The sequence below is a fragment of the Nomascus leucogenys genome, chromosome 5, assembly GCF_006542625.1.
Source record: "Nomascus leucogenys isolate Asia chromosome 5, Asia_NLE_v1, whole genome shotgun sequence".
Classification (NCBI taxonomy): Eukaryota; Metazoa; Chordata; class Mammalia; order Primates; family Hylobatidae; genus Nomascus; species Nomascus leucogenys.
Window position 1 is genome coordinate 13,484,506 of NC_044385.1, and position 18,036 is coordinate 13,502,541.

The 18,036-nt window shown below is 42.7% G+C and overlaps 1 long non-coding RNA gene across 1 annotated transcript; it reads right to left on the reverse strand.

The window, feature by feature from the left end:
• Positions 1–1,502: 1,502 nt before the first annotated feature.
• Positions 1,503–16,098, reverse strand: LOC115835082. Its single transcript, XR_004030000.1, has 4 exons — positions 15,893–16,098; positions 6,964–7,202; positions 6,194–6,319; positions 1,503–2,286 (listed from the first exon to the last, which is right to left on the reverse strand). It is a non-coding gene; the product is annotated as an uncharacterized LOC115835082 (long non-coding RNA).
• Between the last annotated feature and the right edge of the window lie 1,938 nt (positions 16,099–18,036).

The following is an 18,036-nucleotide window of genomic DNA, read 5'->3' on the forward strand; positions in this document are numbered from 1 at the left end:
CTCTCCCACCCTCGCCTGGTTCATCCACCTCCTGAATCGCTCCAGCATCCTCCCTGCCACTCCCCAGGCTGGAGTCCAAGTCTGGTCCACATCTCTTCCCTGCCTCTCGCCCTCAGAAAGTACGAACCCTCCCATTGTGTACAGTGACTTTCACACTTGCCTCCCTCCTCTTCCCTCCCTGTGTTCCACATAACCAGGTGTCCTGCCCTTCTCCTAAGCTGCAACAACAACTTGCTCTGAATATTTTTACCACAGCCCTTATCATGTTAAACCAAAAATATCTGTTTCTTACGTGTCATATTCCCCCGGTTAGATACTCTCTAAAGACAGAGACCGTGTCTTAACACGGTCGAACCCCCAGTCCCTAACGCAATCCCTGGCACAGGCTGAATTCTCCATCAACACCGTCTCACTGAATCTGGTTTCTTTGCCAAAAACTTTCCATGATTCTTCTCTGAAGACCGTCCAAACCTTCAGCCTGACTTTCTGAAACATCGAAAGGCTGGTTTAAACCTAGCTTTGCCACCTTAACGGCAAATGAACGCCACCAGCCCCCAAAATGGGCTCTGCCATACTGAGTGTTCACTTCTCTGGAGCATACCTCACACGTGTTCGCCCATTCCTTTTTTCTCACCGTGCCCAAAACACCCTCTCATCTTCGGGTTTCCTAATTTCACTCTGGTTCTCCCTCAACTCCCAGCTCCAGTGCCACCTCCTCTCCAAGTCCCCCCTTCCACCCCACTCAGCTTCCGCAACCATCCGTGATCCTTTGCTGCTTCTGGAACTTCTCATGTGTGTATATCTCACTTTGCTAATTCAATGTAGGTAAGCCCCCCTCCCCGTCATGCTGCACATGCACTTGGACCTAGGAGCTCCTCAGTAAGAGCTGCTGACTGGCTGATGTAGGTCACGCGCTGCCGCGGAGGTGACTGTGCTGGGTGTGCCAGTTTTGGTTACCAGGCTGTGGATCCATGTCACACAGGCCGCACCTTGAAGGGAGGGCCCCTGAACCTAAGCAGGAGAGGTTCGGTCATCCCAGTGCTCCCCCAGCTGCTCTGCCTCTCCTTCCTGATCGCCTGCCACAGGCCACTGTGTGGACCGCCAGAGAGACCCTGCCACAGCTCGCCTAGGGACCAGGACAGACCCCGGTGGACGAAGGGCCCCGAACTTTGCAGCCAGTGTCCGGGTGCTCAGAACAATCCAGGCATCTTACAGAACACCATGGTTTGCCGAATCTGTAGGCAAACTGTTACTGTCCATGGGAAAGTATTAGGAACCAGAAAATCATGTTTGTTTTCCTTCTCATTATAAACTCTCAATGGCTCCCCTCTGAATACAGAAAAGCAGTAAGTAACCTGGTATTTGAGACCTTGCACATTTTTATTCAAATTTGTCTTTCATTAATCGGATACTGTCCAAGGCCACCCAGCCTGTACCTTTTACTCATTTATAAAGAAATGGAAAATTCCTTACTGAATGAGTGAATGTATAAATGCATGCAATGGTGATTGTCTTACACTTTATATAACACGTTCTCTGGATTTACTAATAAAAAATGCTGTAGGCCTCTTCCAGCGGCTTTCCCTCATTCTGGTCTGCATTGCAGGGGCTCTGGCTGCAGCCAACACTGAACACTGCAGGGCACCTGATGAGACCAACATCTTGTCTTCCAGAGACGAGGGCGATGTCATGAGTCATTTCTTGGTCTTTCCCCTCTCTCTGCGCATGTGGTGTCAGCCGTGGTGCCTGCCAACCCGAAGACGGGACTTGCTACATATGTCAGCAGTGGAAGAGACCCGAGTTACCAACGGCGAATCCCTATGGGTCCACAGCAACTTCAGTCCTTGCCTCCTCAGAAGACAGAATTCGACTGAGGGGCGTCAGGCAGGAAAAGAGACCGAGCAAGTTTCAGAGCAGGAGTGGAAGTTTAGTTAAAAGGCTTTAGAACAGGAAAGAAAGGAAAATTCGCTTGAAAGAGACCCAAGCAGGCGCCTGAAGGTCCAAGAGAGAAAAGAGAGCACAAGAAGACAGTAAAAAAGAGGGTCTTTAACCTTGATCCTGGGACTTCATAGGCTTGCCTCTTTCCCAGGATTCTTCCCTTACAAAGTGGGTTTCCCGCATGCGCAGTGCTCGCCTTACCCTTTGGAATGGAGCATGCGCAGTGTGTTTACGGAGGTCCACGCAGGCCCCTCAGGCTTTCTTCCCTTTTCTGGTGGAGTGGTCATCAAACGTCATCATTTTTTGTCTCTTAACACGCATGCCCAGGAAGTTGCTTCTCCCTGAGGCCTGCATTCAATTGACAGTTTGATGTTAACAGGTGCGGACCATCAGGAAATGGTCTCTTCTGGTGCGGTGGAATTGTCATTTTTAGAGAGGTGATGCGATCATTGCCGAATCATCACCCGAAATTTCTAGTAGGTGGTGGAGAGAGCTCTCTCCTGCCCCTTTCATGCCTAACTACCTGTAACACATAGAGGGGGCTTGGCTGGGACTTTGGAGTGAATTCAGGGAAGCTGGCCATGCACAGCTCGGTAGACAACTGGGGATGAGACTTGAGGGTCTCTGGGCCTGCCGGCGGCCCATTGTACACAGATCAGTGCGAGGGATCCTCATACTCCGGCTACTACAAAGCTGGGCCTTTACCTCTGCTTAAGTAGAAAGAGGCCTGAGAGGGTGACTCATTCTCACTCATCACAGCATCCGCAGTGCTCCAGCCCTGCCCCAACCTCCCTGTGTCTACTGGGACAGCCTCAACGCCAAGGGAAGGAACTAAGAGGAAAAAACTCCAGTTTTAAAAACTGAACAGAATTGAGGAGGAGCCTCCTCAGTACTGGTTCTTTCCTCCCCCACTGGCCTCTCTCACCTGTCACCATCAACTCTTACCCCCTTGTAATGTTCAAGCTGTTAATCATTCCCTGGGAGCAGCTTGTCCACTGAGCTTCTGCATTTGGGGCTGAGTGACAAGAAATCAAAGGGACGAAATGGGCCAACTCCCTAATCTTACCTCCCTGCATTAAAGTGGAGAATATATGGGAGTAAATAAATGGAAAATACACAGTCAGTTCTTTACCATCACAGTCAATAACGGCAGAATCACTCCAGGAGGAAATGCAGTCTGGGGTACTTCCTTCATCTGAGACACCTAACCTGGGGACAGCTTGGCTCTGTGTCCCACCTCTGCCACCACAGACTGTCTGCCCACTCGCTTCTCTGTATTCCTCAAGATCTGGGGTGCTCCATTTGAGTTCCTGGAGAAAGGAGAAATGTTTTCTACCTAGAGTGAATATATCTGGTGTCCTTCCAAATAGCTGCAGCCCATGCATTTTTAACAAGAAGGAAGCCCTGATGAATGTCACAAAGCCAATTAATGTGGCCACCACCACGGTGGAGATGTTGTTATACAGCTGTCAAGTGCCTGCAGTGCGCAGGGCAGAGCAGAGATTAGACATGTTGCCCACCCAGTGGGCTGATGATCAAAGTGCTTGCGTGTTTCTGTAGGCATTTCCAGTTCAGTTTACATTTTAGAAGAAAATAAATACACTCAGACAACCATCTCCTGTTCTTCTTCTCCCTACCCTCCACCTTTGATAATGGAATAAACTTTTCCCTTCCCCCTCCCTTTTATACTAAAACAGTTCCTTGGAGGTATCAGTGGGGCTGCTTAGGGGCAAAGGCCGCAGATCCCAACTCTGCACCTAGGAACTGGCTGATCCTTGTGACCCCGTCAACTGGGACCCAGTTGTAGCCAAACCTCTCTTCACTCCCCAGCAATACCTGCAATTGCTCAGTTTCATCCCAGATCCCAGTGGTTCTAGCTAGACTCAGGCCAAAGACTACTTGGGCCTTTTGATGAAAGGCCTTTGAGAAATTAGCACTTTTCCACTGGATTATTGGAGCTGCAGAAACTTGCCTACCTCTGGGATTCTGTTCAGCGCCTGACATCCTGAAGGTTTGCCTGGGCTCCTCCCAGCCCTAGTCTAATCCTGAATGAGCTGGCACTGGCTGGGCAGCCTGGCCTCACCTGGGATCCCTGTTTGGCTTGGCCTTTGTCAAGGAGGCCAGGAACCTGAGGAACTAGAGGATTAAGCAACAGCTTCCCAGGGGCGAATTCCTGCCTAGCGCCTGGTATTGGTTTCTGAGCCAAGCATGGGTGGCTCTGTTTCTGCTGATTCCTCATCGTAGTTGCATGCTACATCCTGGTTCTCTATTCCTGCCTGGATATTCCTCCCCAGAAGGAATTAACTCAAGGGCCCTGAGAGCTGCGGGCCCAGATGTAGCTCTTATATGCAAACACCTCCACTTCTGAATTTTCAGAAGTTACTAAGACCCCTTAGAGCCACGCTGGGGTCCTGTTAGCTCTTCTTCTGGGCCCGACTTAATTGACTTGGCCAGGCGTTATTTTAGACACCTGAAATTGGCAAGTGCTTGGTATCAGGGTGGTTTAAATTTCAGAGGGGCATGGCATGGCATGGCATGGCATGTTTGAGGCTGGGACTTATAATGCACAGATAAGAGCCTTCTTTGTCGCTCTAACAGTTTTGCTCATCTTTACCCACCATGTGTCAGATCACCCTGTGGATGTTGGAGAGTTATGTCTGATTGTTTTTGCACACAGGTCGGAAATGTATGAAAGATAGGCTGAATTTCTTGCCTCCTTCCCTAGAGCAAACCTAATAGCTCAGACTGCAGCAAGCTACTGATGTTCTATCTCTGTGAACTAGGAGGTGATAAGCTGAGGAATGCCTGCTCCTATCCCCATTTTTACCTGAGATCCCAGAAACTGGCATGCCCCATACACCCTGGGTTTGCCAGGGACAAACCTGTTTAAGCCTGTCCTGTTATACACATGAAAACACCCCCTGTTGTTCTCAAAATTGAAAGCTGGACAATGAGTTATGGAGTTGCCCTGTGTATAGAGGACATCCCATTCATTCTAGCTGTGTTCTTTCCAGACTACAGAGAGCATGTTATGGCTGGAGAAGTTAGGGCAGAGAAAGGGAAGTGACTTGTCTACACTCACATAGTGAGTCAGTAGCAGAACCGTTTAAGAGAATCCAGGGGCTTTGACTAATGTGCTACTCACTCCTGACACCACCCTGGTAAAGGGAGTAGAAAGGACAGGAATAGGTCAGTTGACAACATGTGGTGGAGGAGAGAAGCCTGCGTGCCTATGCATGTGAAATGACGGTAGAAGGCTTCCAAAGGGCAGGTGCAAAATAATATTGCACAGTGCAATCGATCCTTAGTGGGAGCTCAGGAGCTGTTGGTTGATGAGTGAGTTGATAAGCTACAAGCGCCCACAGGGAGAAGGAAAACATCAAGCAGAATGACCAGGGGGTGCTGCAGAGAGGAAGCAGTGAACTGCCCGCAGCTGGCTGAGCCTGAGCCTGTGATGGGGCCAAGGGTGTGCTGGCACCGTATGGTCGGAAGGACTCGAGCTACCTCTAAGTCTACTGAGGCCTTATTTACCAAGGTGAGGGTTGAGCTGGATTCTGAAAAGGAAATCTAGTAAGGAGAAGGAGGCGAGCCCAGCGTGAAGGAAGGAGGTGTAGGGACAGTGGGCAGACGAGACAGCCTGGGGCAGAGGGAGATGGAAGAAAAGAAACAAAGAATGTCTGCCCAGCATCCTCATTTTTTTGGTTTTCTGGGAAAATGGTGAAACTTGCAAGCGGCGATTACAGAGGGCGGGAGTAAGAGAGAAACCACAGTGATTTTTTTTTTTTCAGGACCAAAAAAATAATGTTTTCCCCAAACTAAACAAAGTCAGATTGAGAAATGCAACATAGTACCTTAGGGACCTGGTGGCTCATTGCTACGTCTTGCCACAGGCGCCGGCCTCAGATGCTCATGGCCGCCTGGGAAGGGGAGGAGGACCCTTAAACTTTTCAAGATCCAAACAATCATGATTCTCTTTTTGCAAAATAGTTTTTATCAGCCTCTTGTAGACAGCAGTGGTCGCACCTTTTGTGAACCACAGAACAATATGTGTCTGGATGCCTCTTCCCCACCTGTTACCTGCCCGGGGAGCCTCACCTGCCTCTTATAGGACAGCTTCATAGCCTGTGACTTCAGTGTGGTCGTCTTACACGGAAAGCCCCCAGTGATGATTGCTGTTGTTACCTAAAAGGTCATTTCCCTCAGATGACACCAGTGCTTTAGGATCATTAAAGAAACAAAGGAATCTTATAATTACAAGATGAAACTCTGCCTTCAAAGAGGGAGATGCGGCCAAATTCTTTAGGAAAAACTGGAGCTGGGGCCTGGGTGGTCTTGCTGGTGTTCCTTCTTTTGTGATTAAATGAAGCCATTCATTTCAGAGCTGCCTTAAAAAAAATGTAGGAGTCATTCAACCTTCTTCAGCAAATTATAGTGATTTTAAATGAACAAAAAAGTCAGTGGCCCTATTCACACCCCCCACCCCTCCCCCATCAGAAATAATGTATCTGATGATGGAAATTATCCACAGCCTGAAAAGAAAAAATCATGGCAACTTCTCAGTTGCACATCATACTTTCGTATTTCTATTTATGTGAAATTCTTATTCTCAACCATCTGATTTTTGTTAACGTTAGGGATCTAGATCTAGTCAGGTCTTGTGCCTGCAGACCCCTTTAATTAGTGTGATAACTCAAATTGTTTTCTAATTGAGGTGGCTGTGCTTCTGATTCTTATCTGTGGAGCCAGAGGCCTTGGGGCCACCTGCACAGCCCCATTGACTGAGATTTTATCTGCAAGCACTGCCCTCTCTCCCAGGACTCTGCTGGCCAGGGGTTGAACTCTGAAGCTTCTCCAACCTCAGGTGGAAATCTGAGTTCTTGCCCCACCCAGAGTGCTGGGAGATCTCAGCAGCCTACCTGGGCACACAGGAGGAGTGGGTGCTGAGCTGACACAGCAACTCCATCCTCCTGTCCTCACCCTGGGATTTCCGATTTGCTGCAGGGTGTGGGAGAACCCAGCTCCCACCTCTGCTAGCTGTGCATAATTACTGAGTGGGGAGGGCATCACTGTCTCAGACAAGAATGAGGGGCTGGCCCACAGTCTCTGCACCTCTCAAGTGGTCTCTGGAGGCACCCCAGGTCGCTGGCTATGATCCTGGGACCTATGTAGTCACTGGTGCCAATGTCCATGCTAATGACTCTAGTGGCCACCTCTGTCCAGGCAAGGGCTGAATCCCAGCACCAACATAACTTTTTCCAAGCAGCCTAGATTAGGCAATGGAAAAAAACAAAAACAACCATGAGGTAAAGGGACCTTCAGCATAATCCTAGCTTTTATCACATAAACAGAGGTTGGGGGTACCCACCCCACCAAACCAAAAAGATTCATGACACAGTGCGAAGTGCCATGTGCCTTCACAAAGAGAAGGGTCACGTCAATATCAACTCCTACAGTGATTCAACTCTACAGAGACAAATGGTGTTTTAAAAATTCCATTTTATTCATTGGTAGTTTTTCCCTTTTTAACAAAATTGTCTATATTTAAGGCATACAACATGATGTTTTGACATACATATACAGAGTGAAATTGTTACTACAGTCAAGCAAATTAACATATTCATCATCTTGCATAGTTATTTTTTGTGTGTGTATGATAAGAACACCTAAAATCTACTCTCTTCACAAATTTCCAGTATATAATATAATATTATTAACTATGCTGTACACCATACCTTTAGATTTATTTATCCTACATTTGCACCCTTTGACCTCTCCCCATTTCTCCGTCTCCCATCCCCGGTAACAGCCATTCTACTGTCTCTTTTCTACTTATTTAACTTCTCTTTTAGATTCCACATATAAGATGAATCACAGTATTTTTCTTTCTGTGGCTGGCTTATTTCACTTAACATAATGCCCTCCAGGTTCATCCATGTTGCCAAAAATGGCAGTATCTCCTTTTTAAAGGCTGTATAATATTCCACTATGTGTGTGTGTGTGTGCATGTGCATAAAAGCATACTGATTAAGGAAAATGTTTAAGCCATACTGGTCTGGGTCTGAGTTAGATCATGATTGTATCCTTTCCTTTGGCTGACCTTTACAATCCCTCAATAAGTTGTGCTAACACAGGGAAGCTGCTTTTACCAAATCCCTGTGATGAACAATTTCTTTATCCATTCGTCAGTTGATGGACACTTAGGTTGCTTCAATATCTTGGCTATTGTGAATAATACTGCAATGAACATGGGAGAGCAGGTATCTCTGTAAGGTACTGATTTAAATTCCTTTGGGCATATATCCAGTAGAGAGATTGCTGAGTCATATGATAGGTAGCTCTATTTTTAGTTTTTTTTTTGAGAAACCCCTGCAATTTTTTCCATAACGACTGTCCGGATTTATATTCCTGCTAACAATGTATAAGGGTTCCCTTTTCTCCACACCCTCTCCGACACTTTTTATCTCTTCTTTTTGGTAATAGTCATCTTGATGGATGTCAGGTGATATCACATTGTGGTTTTGATTTCATTACTCCGATAATTAGCGATGCTGAGCACCTTTTCATACACCTGTTGGCCATTTTTATGTCTTCTTTGGAGAAATGTCTGTTCAGGTGCTTTGCCCATGTTTTAACTGGGTTATTTGTTCTTGTTGTTGCTTTTGAGTTGTGTGAGTTGCTTACATATTTTGTATATTAACCCTGTATCAAATATCATGTTGGTGCAAAAGGAATTGTGGCTTTTGCCATTAAAAATAATGGCAGAAACTGCCATAAATGCCATTAAAAGTAATGGCAAAAACCGCAATTACTAATATATGGTACACAAATATTTTCTCACAATCCACAGGCTCTATTCTTTTCATTTTGTTGATTGTTTTCCTTGCTGTGTGGAAAATTTTTAATTTGATATAGTCCCACTTATTTATTTTTGCTTTTGTTGCCTGAGGTTTTGATGTAATATTCAAAAAAATCATTGCCAAGGCCAATGCCAAGGAGCTTTCCCCTGTTTTCTTCTAGGAGTTTCATGGTTTCAGGTCTTAACTTAGATCTTTAATCTATTTTAAGTTGATTTTTGTGTCTGTTGTAAGATAGGGTCCAATTTCATTCATTTTCATGTGGATATCTTGCATTCCCAACACCATTTACTAAAGAGACTGATTTCTTCATTGGACCTTCTTGGTGCTCTTGTCAAAAATTAGTTGATTGTATATGTTTGGGTTTATTTCTGGACTGTCTATTCTGTTCCACTGGTTTATGTGTCTGTTTTTATGTCAATACCATACTGTTTTGATTACTATAGATTTGTAGTAAAATTTAAAAACCACCAAGTATGATGCCTTCAACTTTGTTTTTCTTTCTTAATAACTTTGGCTATTGGGGTCTTCTGTGATTCCATACAGATTTTAGAACTGATTTCTCTAGTTCTGTAAAAAATGTCATTGGAATATTGACAAGGATGGCTTTGAATCTTTATACTGCTTTGTGTACTATGAACATTTTAACAATATTAATTCTCTCAGTCCATGAATATGGGATCTCTTTCCATTATTTGTGTCATCTTAAATTTCTTTTATCAATGTTTTATAATTTTCAGTGTACAGGTCTTTCAGCTACTTGGTTAAATTTATTCCTAATTATATTATTCTTTTTAATGTTATTAGTGAAATTGTTTTATTTTTTATTTTTTGGATAAGTCATTATTGTTGTGAAGAAATGTACTGATTTTTGTATGTTGATTTTGTATTCTCCAACTTTACTGAATTCATTTATTAGTTTAAACAGGTTTTTGTGTGTGTGTGTGAAGTTGTTAGGGTTTTCTACACATAGGATCATGTCACTGATAAATAGGGATAATTTTACTTCTTTTCTGATTTAGATGCCCTTCATATTTTTTTCTTATCTGACTGCTCTGGCTAGTACTTTCAATACTATGTTGAATAGAAGTGGCAAGAATGGGCATCCTTGCCTTGTACTGGATCTTAGAGGAAAAGCTTTCCATTTTTCCCATAGCTTATGTTGCTATCTCTGGGATTTTCATAAACAGCCTTTATTATGTTGAGGAAATTTCCTTCTATACCTAAAGTGTCGAGACTTTTTAATCAAGAAAGAATGTTGAACATTGTCAAATGCTTTTTCTGCATCTATTGAGGAGAACATGAATAATCTTGAGGAGCGCTTTGTGAAAGTGACTTACAGAGTGATTGTGCCTAGAGCACTGACCCAAAAAATGATCAAGTGCTGGCCGGGTGCTGTGGCTCATGCCTGTAATTCTAGCACTTTGAGAGGCCGAGGCAGGCAGATCACCTAAGGTCAGGAGTTTGAGACCAGCCTGGCTAAGATGGCAAAACTCTGTCTCTACTAAAAATACAAAAAAATTAGATGGGCGTGGTGGCGGGCACCTGTAATCCCAGCAACTTGGGAGGCTGAGGCAGGAGAATTGCTTGAACCTGGGAGCCAGAGGTTGCAGTGAGTCGAGATCGTGCCATCGCAATTGCACTCCAGCCTGGGCAACAGAGCGAGACTCTGTCTCAAAAAAAAAAAAAATCAAGTGGGCAAGAATTGCCAAATATGCATGAGGAAAATTATCTCAGAGAGGCTGGGGGTGGGGGTGAGTGGACAGATAGGCTTAGCCTCTAAGGTAGGGCATGTATATGCTTGTAGTAAGAAGTTATATGAAGGGCCTTCTCTTTATAGGAACAGTAGCTTTTGCCCTAATTCTAGGTCATTGTCATCATCTACCCAAAGGGGTAAGCATTAGACACTTGATGAGTGTGGATCAGGTGAAAGTAGTAAGGGCTGCTTATAAGAGGTGAAAAGAAGAGCTATTCAACAAACGGTGTTGGAACCAGTGGCTAGCCACTTAAAAAAATAAATTAAGCTCATTCTTACCATACTCTTTCCCCCAATAAATTCCATGGGGATAAAAAATTTAAAGGTAAAATTTGAAACCATAAGATTAAAAAAATCATGGGTGTGTTTATTGATCATCTCTGTATAGCGAAGTCCTTTCTAGTGTAGAAGCCACAGATTTAAAAAATTATAAATTTAATACCATAGAAGTATACATACTTTTGTATGACAAAATTACCTTTAAAAATGTGACAATCAGGGCAAATACTTCAACATATATGAGAAACACAGGGTTAATTTACTTAAATTATAAAAAGCTGGTACAAACCAATAAAGAAAAGCTGGCACGAATCAATAAATTAAAAATTGGGCAAAGAATATGAATGGGCAGCTTATAAGAAAAGTCACACAAATGTGTGATAAGCACATTTACTTGAAATTAAGAATGCATATCCAAATCATAACAGGATACCATTGTTCACCTAATTGGCAAAAATTATAAAGTTTTTAAAATAATTAGTGCCTGTGAAGATATGTGGAGAAAGGAACTCACAAATATTATTATGGGGACTGTTAACTGGTGGTCATGTTGCTAATATTAATAGATTCATCTGAGAGCAATTTAACAATAGCAATTGTAATTTTCAATGTATGTTCCCTTTGATCCAGGAATTCCACTGCTTGAATTTCGACTACTACTACCTTGACAAAATTATACCAAAACACATCCCAGCACTTTGGGAGGCGGAGGCGGGCGGATCACGAGGTCAGGAGATTGAGACCATCCTGGCTAACATGGTAAAACCCCGTCTCTACTAAAAATACAAAAAATTAGCTGGGAAACACTTGCTACTGTTTTAGACCACTATGTTTGGGGGTGATTTGTTATGTAGCAATAAATAATAGAAATAACCATGATCCCAAATTTTTGTGCACACTCGTGTGTGTATGTGTGGTGTTGTGTACACAATTGGCCCTTGAACAACATGGGCTTGAACTGTGCAGGTCCACTATACACAGATTTTCTTCTACCTCTGCTACCCCTGAGACAGCAAGACCAGTCCCTCCTCTTCCTCCCCATTACTCAGCCTACTCAACATGAACACAATGAGGATGAGGACCTTTAGGATGATCCACTTCCACTTGACACATAGTAAGTATATTTTCTCTTCCTTATGATTTTCTTAATAACATTTTCTTTTCTCTAGCTTACTTTTTTCTAAGAATACGGTATCTAATACATATAACATATAAAATAGGTGTTGCTTGACTGTGTTATTGGTAAGGCTTCTGATCAACAATAGGCTTTTGGTAGTTATGTTTTAGGGGAGTCAAGAGTTATATGCAGATTTTCAACTGTGTTGGGAGATCGGTGCCCCTAACCCTTGTGTTGCTCTACAGTCAATTGTATATGTATATGCGTACACACACACACACACACACACAATATTTTTATATATGCAAATGTACATCCACATTTGCTGTGTTTTGCATAATTTTGAGGCAATAGAGAACAGAAGGAACTGCTGAGAATGGTTATTTTTGAGTGATGGACTGGAAGGCAGGGAAGCTGTGATAGTTAATTTTAGGTCTTAACTGGATTAAGGAATACCTAGAGAGCTGGTAAAGCCTCAAATCTGGGTGTGTCTGTGAGGGTGTTTCCAGAGGAGACTGGCATGTGAGTCAGTGGACCGAGTGGGAAAGATCTGCCCTCAATGTAGTCAGGCACCATCCAATCAGCTGGGGGCCCACATAGAACAAGGCAGAGGAAAGGAGAATTCTTTCTTTCTCCTGGACCTGGGACACGCTGCTCCTGTTGCCCTTGGATATCAGAACTCCAGGCTTTTCAGCCTTTAGACTCCAGGACACCCTGGGTTCTCGGGCCTTTGGCCTCAGACTGAGAATTGCACCATTGGCTTCTCTGGTTCTGAGGCTTTTGGACTGAGCCACGCTACAGGCATGCAGTTTGTGGGCAGCTTGTCATGGGACTTCTCTGCCTCCATAATCATATGAGCCAATTCCCCTAATAATCCTCTCTTTATCTATCTATCTATCTATCTATCTATCTATCTATCTATCTATCTATCATCTATTCATCCATCTATCCATCCATCTATCTCCTATTGGTTTTGTCTCTCTGGAGAACTCTAATATTAAGATCATCTTTGTTAGAAATGGAATGTTAATGCTCTGTTCTTGCCTGCATGATCTATAACTTTTTTCTTGTGTATCTTTTAAAATCTTTAACTGGCTTGGGAGGAAACCATCCTTTTTTCTGCTCATATTAGCTTTTTTAGAGTCTGAAAGCACGTAGTTTCTGCACAGCACCAACCTGGACTGAACAACAGTAATGTGCTTAACATTATCCAAAACTGATTCCAGTTATCAACTGTGCAGTCCTTGGAGTCACATTTGAAGGTTCACATCCTGGACCTTCAAATATGAAGCTGGAGCTTCATATTTGAAGCTCCATCATTTCCATCCTCTCTAAACCTCAGTTTCCTCTTCTGTAAAATGCAAATAATACCAGTACCTACCTATATTAGTTATCTATTACTGTATGATAAATTACCCCAAAACTTAGCAGCTTGAACCAATAAACATGTATGAGCTACAACTTCTGTGGGTTGTGAAGCCAGGCACGACTCAGCCAGGAGCTTCTGGCTCAAAGTATCTCATGAGGTTGCAGTCCAACTACTGTCTGAGGCTGCAGTCCCATCTGAAGGTGTGACTGGGGCAGGATCCTCTTCCAAGTCCATGCACGTAGTTGCCAACAGGATTCCATCCAATGGAGTCTGTTGGACTGAGGGTTCCACTTCCGCACTGGCTGTTGGCTGGGGGTCTCCCTCAGTGCTTTGTCACATAGACCTCTCTACAGGGTGGCTCATGGCACGGCAGCTGGAGCACCAAAGACAGAAACCACAGACGTTTTACAATCTGATCTTGAAGGGGACATCCTATTACTTCAACATACTCTATTCATTCAAGGCAAATATATGAATCCAGTCCACACTCAAAGAGAGAAGAGATTATACAAGGAAGTGAATGCCAAGAGGTGAGGATCAACAGGGGCCATCGCAGAGGCAGCCTACCACAAGACCTCATAGAGTGGTTGTGAGCATTAAATGAATTAATATCAGTGTTTAAAACATACTATCACGCAACAAATGGAAGGTCTTATTAATATTATAGATATCTGTCCATGTTTAACATTAAATATCAAATGTTTTTTTTTTTTTTTTTTTGAGACAGAGTCTTGCTCTGTCACCCAGGCTAGAGTGCAGTGGTGTGATCTCTGCTCACTGCAACCTCCACCTCCTTGGCTCAAGTAATTCTCCTGTCTCAGCCTCCCGAGTAGCTGGGGCTACAGGCGCACGCCACCACACCTGGCTAATTTTTGTATTTTTAGTAGAGACAGGGTTTTGCCATGTTGGCCAGGCTGGTCTTGAACTCCTGACCTCAAGAGATCCACCTGGCTCGGCCTCCCAAGGTGTTGGGATTACAGGCGTGAGTCACCTTAAGTGCTCTTTTTCTGCAACTAATTTATAGTGAAATTTCAGAGAGGCCTTTTGGCCAGAAATGTACTAATTTATCCACCTAGGTGTTTTCTCAGATTCCCCAGGGCAACACTGACTTAGGAGTGGCTCCTGCCAAGCAGTGATGTGGGCTGGGCCTGTCATGGCTTTGGGGCCTCTCAGTACAGCTCACTGAGCAGTCATCGAGTCTGTATTAGTGCCTATAACAAGAAGGGAACCCAGGTAGTAACTGGGGACCCAGCAGTGAACCAGGCATATGTAATTTCTGCCTTTACAGGGCATGCAAGTTACTGGAGGGGATTCAGACAGAGAAAAGACAACTTCAGCTATTCCTGGGTGCTCTTAAATACTGATACCCAGAAAGGCATAAACCTAAATGATTACTCTTCTCTTACTACCTCAATATTTGAGGGTAAATAAGGAGGTTTATTATTGTTAAGTATTTAATTTAAGAAATACATAATTTATTTAATTAAAATCTATTTAATACCTAAAATGTTATATTTATGAAATTTACTAACACCAAGTATGCCCTCACTCTGGTGGAGGCAGGAAACTAAACTGCTTGCCACTGTCATGAGATCAGGTTCACAATGTGGTGATACTCTGGTTTCCTAGGAGACTTAGCCCTGGCACAGGCACACAGCTGGACACATGCAAATAATCGCTATCCTCACCAGGTGTTCAGCTGCTCTTCATACAAGCATCTCTGCAGTCTCAAAAAGTATATATTCATGCATTCAACAACTATTTTATGAACAATAAGCGAATGCTATATTGGGGTACTCTTTGGATCCCACCTATTTCCAAATTTCCAAGACTGCATTCTCTCCATTCATTGTCCTCCAACACAGCTTTCGAGACTGTGAATTGGGGTCTTCCACTCATAGGCATGCCCAGCACAGCATAAGGTAGAGAGCAGAACAGGAGCCATCAGAGTGGACATTGAATCAATCACAGAGACAACAGCAATAAGCCACAAATACTCAACAAGTGGGGAAAAGGGGCAAGGGAATAGAGTTATAAAGTGCAAGAGTTCTCCAAACATTTTAAATATTTTCTTCTCACTCTTACAATTCCCACTTTCTGTGTAGGAAAACAAAGAATAAGAAAATGACTTCTATGAAGCACATCCTCCAGAGTGAGTTGACCCAGAGTCTTTATGGAATGAGAAGGGAGAGAATTCATAATTAAATAAACAGCAAACAAACCTCAGGACAAAGTTACCCCTTATCTTACCTAAACTCTACAGTATTATAATTTACTCAGTCAATCAATAAGTATTTTTTAGCATCTACTCTATACCAGGTACTATTCTAGCTCAAGTTTTATCATGGTGCTCCAGTTTTCTCCTGGTAGTATTTACATTCAACAAACACTTATCACTAAACCCACTGGCATGCAGAGCTATAATCTGTAACCTATCGTACACTTCTGAAAAATATTAACAGAACCTTAGTTGGCAAGAACAAGAACTCATTAAAAATGGGGTTTAGAGAATAAAAATTTAAAATGATACTATGTTTGAGTAATTACACATATATATATGTAAAAATATATACACAAACCAAATATTCAGGAAGACACCAATTCTGAAACAAGCTCTGTCGATATTAAAGAACTAATGTTTTCTCCTTAATCTCCCTCAGATATTTAGTATATATCTGTGATATCATGATTTTCTAGGGCATATTCTACAACAAATGTCATGTTACATAAGCTGTGTGTTCTTTCGTGTTTAGAAACTAGCCCTTACTGTGAAATGTAACATCTTCTTGCACTCACATCCTCCTTTGTTTTGTTTGTGCAAATCTCAGCAAAATCTTGTGTAACTGTATTAGTCAGCTTCACTGCATAACAAACAATCCCCCAGAATCTCAGTAGTTACCTCATCAATGTATTTCTTGCTCATGATACATGTGGGCTATGAGACTGCTATAGCTCTGTCCCACATGTTTCCTTATCCCAGGATGCAGCTGAAGGAGCAGCTCCTATCTGGAAAATGCTTTTCTCTTGGAAGAGCGCAGAAGAGCAAGAGACCGAGTGGAACCACACGATCACATTTAAAGCTTCTGCTCCTAAGTGGCATATACCTTGTCTACTCACATGTCATTGGCCAATGAAAATCACATGAGCAAGCCTGATAGGGACAGGGAAGTACACTTACCTATAAGGAGTCTAAGGCAGAGATGTGTAATCCTTTTAAAGGAGAAAGGACAAATAATTACAAACAATATCATAATCTACTACAGTAACCACTTGGCAATTTCCCAAAATATTGAGGAACTTAAGGGCACATTTTTTTTCTGGATCTACATTTCTATCCATTCATTGAAGGGTAGAACACAGGCAGTTCCTCAATCATGGCATGCATTACCTACAGGAAAAGAAAATCGTCACTGTGAAGGATATTGAACTGAGCCCAACATCTGCTAAAAGATCACAGATTTTGAAATTTTAAAAAACAAATGCTGAACCTCATTATTACAACACTAGGGTTAACAAAGGGTTGCCATAGTTTACGCAGCATTATCCTGGCAACTTCATTTCACTAGTGTCCTATTTTGTTTTTAGTTTCCTGGGATTCAAAACCAAAAGAAGGGTAAGGAGTGGCTAACATTCATGCTAACACTCGTATAATGCTCTAAAATTTATTTAAATAGCACTTCCACATTCCCAGTAATTGCAGAAGTGATGAACACAGTTAAGAAGGACATGCTCTCCTTGGGGAATTAGAAATAGAAGTAGGAGACGTAGGATAATATTTGCTTTTATATGAGAAGTAAAATTATAGTGTTACATGTGCTTAATCATTGTAGGGACCTAAATCACTGCAGGTTTCTGTTTATGCCATTTGTTGGAAAAAACTGGGACAGGATACTGTTTTCCTTCCTTTAATATTTTTAAATCACCTCCTACATGACAGGTGCTGTGAGATGAATATCTCATACTTACATATACACACGCCTATTATTTCCACATCTCTGATTTTTCCCTGTACCCAGGGATTTACTTCTAGTCATAAAAGATGGCTTAACTTAGATTTCCTGCCATACAGTGCCTTCCCTTTATACTAAGTCATACTTTCTACAGTTGGCTTAAGAGACACATTTTATAATGAGAAAGCTAAAATGGAGTCTTTTTAAAGACATGCCCAAGACACACATACTAACAAGATGACTACTTCATTCCTTAATTTGTGGTCCATTGAGATGACTGATTGACATATAGATAGATAGATCAGTAGATACATAGATAGCTACATGGGTGAAAGACAGATGATAAAGAGAGAGAGAGATGAAACATAGACAATAGAGGGAGATGAATAGTTTATCACCCTTGGTGTATGAAGTGAGGAAGTCAAGGTAAAACAATGGCAAGCACTGTGCCTCGGTCATAGTACCCACTTCAAATTGGAGAGCATGGTCAAGTCAACCTTCTAGGAAAGAAACAAGAGCCGTATCAACTCTGTCATTCAAATAAATGTCCACGATGAATACTGTGCCTTCTTAAAGAACTTGCAGCTCAACATTTTGACATTTCATATAATAGCTAGCACACTATGACCATGTAGTAGATGTTATAGTGAATTGTGTCCCCCTAAATTCATATGTTGAACCCCTAACCCCACTAACCTCAGAATGGGACTCTATTTGGAGACGGGGTCTTAAAGAGGTAATTAAGTTCAAATGAGGTCATTACTGTGAGCCCT